Source organism: Monopterus albus, unplaced genomic scaffold (assembly GCF_001952655.1).
Source record: "Monopterus albus unplaced genomic scaffold, M_albus_1.0 scaffold69.1, whole genome shotgun sequence".
NCBI lineage: Eukaryota > Metazoa > Chordata > Actinopteri > Synbranchiformes > Synbranchidae > Monopterus > Monopterus albus.
In genome coordinates, this window is record NW_018127949.1 from 1,008,751 (window position 1) to 1,011,466 (window position 2,716).

A 2,716-nucleotide genomic window follows, 5' to 3' on the forward strand; every position below is an offset into this window, starting at 1 on the left:
ATGGGTTCAGCTACTGTATCACATTAGCTTGACTGATGAGATTTGTATTAGTTGTGAAAAGATATGAGTTTAGCCAGACCTGATCTCACATCTGTGTCCAGACTGTGTGTGACTGACATCTTGTCACAGCCCGAGTATCTTGATTATAATGAATCCATATCAAATGAGTCCAGTCAATCAGAGGCAACCAGTAGTAACCAAATATTTGGTCAAAATAGGGTTGACCTGAGATTTTGACTCCATTTTAACCACTGACATATAGTATATGATGGACACTGCATCACCATTTCCCTCCAGTGAAATTAAGGCCTATACAACTCGATGTGGTTAAGTTACATTCAAATCACATGTTAATACGTTTGGTCTAATTAGCTCATTAGTTCAGACTGACGAGAAGAAACACCAACAGGTTTGTAGATTTTTAAGTCTTTGATAGCACCCTAAACTGGCATTCAAACGATGATTTACACCTTAGTTACATAGATTGAGCTCATCTGATTTTTCTCAGCTCGTTTCTGTGGTTGCTGCTCTCCTTTGTGAGGCAGCATAGATTATGACCAAATGTATGAAAGATACTATTTTTTACCAAAAAAAAAAAAATGGATGAATGCAGCTCCCACAGTTTAAACCATGTATATTAAAAGAAGGAAACTGGACAAAAACACTGGCTGTTCTTAGACAGCTTTTCTTAAGCTATGCACAGGGCTGCACCCCTTATCCTAATACATAGTTTAACATGGCCCATGACACAACTGTTTAATAGAAGACAGTGTTGTGTGAATGCACAGAGTATACAAGGCAGCTGTGATGAATAATGTACACCAAGCATGAAAAAATACCAACACCATGTAGACAAGTATAATAAGACATGCAAACATCGTGCACAATCTGTCACATTTGTAAGACACGGGGTTGTACTTTACAGGTATGCTACAGTTTAATGTGCACACAACATTCATGGGAAAGTGCACAATTTCCCCTTTAGCCTTCACTATGGCAGCGGAGCTTATTACAGGGCATAAAAGTGTCTGGATAGAGAAAATCTACAGGGAGTGCTATGCTTCACCCCCACCACTGGCATTTTTGGACAGCATGGATATTTTAATAACTGCAGGAGTGACAACCAACTGGCTGCTTTACAAACAGAAAGAAGACCAAACTATGCAAATATAGCATTAAGAAACTGAATGATGAAGGATTAATCATTTTTAAAAAGAGCATAAACTACCCAGGGTATGATGAAGAATAGCTAATGTCATATTTATTACAAAGAAATAAAGATTTCATGATAAAAGTTTTGCCTCAATGCAGAAGAAAAATAGGGATGCTTTTAAATTATTACATTAGTTCTCAGTGAACAAAAAGCTGGCCTTAAATTTTATTACAATAATTATAAGAATACCACCAAAATTATTATAATTATTGTTTCTGAATTGTTCCAGAGAAGCACTCCACATATACCATACAAGGCAAAAGGGCACCGGCTTGAGCTACTCAAGCCACAAACCCTTCAAGGCAAGTCACAGTTGTGGTAATTGATGTCCTCTCCTACCCAGATTAATTCAGCACTTGATAGTTTGAGCTATATCCACTGCATAGCCAAATGGTTACCTCGAAGGAAATAGCTCAAAGCCCTACATTTACTCTTTTTTTAGTACATCTTTCTATGGGAGAGACTGTTGCCCACAAGGTCTGTCCTGTTTGAGTCCAACTGGTTGCAAGGGAGAGCAGACGTTTACTGCTCCTGTCTGTTCTACAATTTTTCACATCTTCTACATTTTCAAGTCTTTGAACAAATTCTACAACTATTAAAATGCCTCCAAGAGGGAAAAGAGCTAATAAATCAGAAGCGAACGAGGATGTTGAGGCAGAAGAGGATTATATTTCAGCGGCACAAGTAACAGAGATGTTGAGTCAGCAGAAGCAGATGTACACCGCACTGTTGAGCCAACAACAAGACAACTTCAAAGGTTTTGTGCAACTACTTATGGAGACAAATAACAAGAGACTCGACGACATCACCAGAGAAATACAGGAGATAAAAACCAGTTTGCAGTTTACCCAACGATATGTGGATGTGATTAAAGCAGCCATGGGTGATAAGAAAATACAAACCAAGGAAACAAGGGATGATGTCTACAAAACTTGTGAGAGTCTAATAGCCATAACGAATAAAATGGAGCATTTGGAAGTACAGTCCAAGCGAAAAAACCTGATCTTCGAGGGAATCAAGGAGTCAGCTGGAGAAAGCTGGACGGAAGCGGAATGTAAGGTGAAGGAAATATTAAAGGATAAACTGCAAATTCATCAAGAAATTGAGATGGAGCGGGCTCACAGAGTCGGGAAACCTTCTGATCGGGGACCGAGGGCGGTGATGGTAAAGTTGATGAAAGAGAAAGATAAGGCACACATACTGCAACAAGCAAAGAAGCTTAAAGGATCTAATATTTATATAAATGAAGATGACACCGAGTCTGTGAGGAAGAGAAGAAGGGAGTTGATGCCGAGGTTAAGGGAGGCCAGGGCGAGGGGAGACATCGCGTTCCTGCGGTATGACCGATGTGAAGTACCAAATTTCTCCTCGAGTCCAGATAGTGGAAAGAATTTCAGTCACACACCAATATCAAAGTGCACTATTACCTTTTATTGCAGATATATCTGGAGATCATACAGCAAGCAGCAGGGCAGATGATCTGAAGTGAAATTACCACAACTG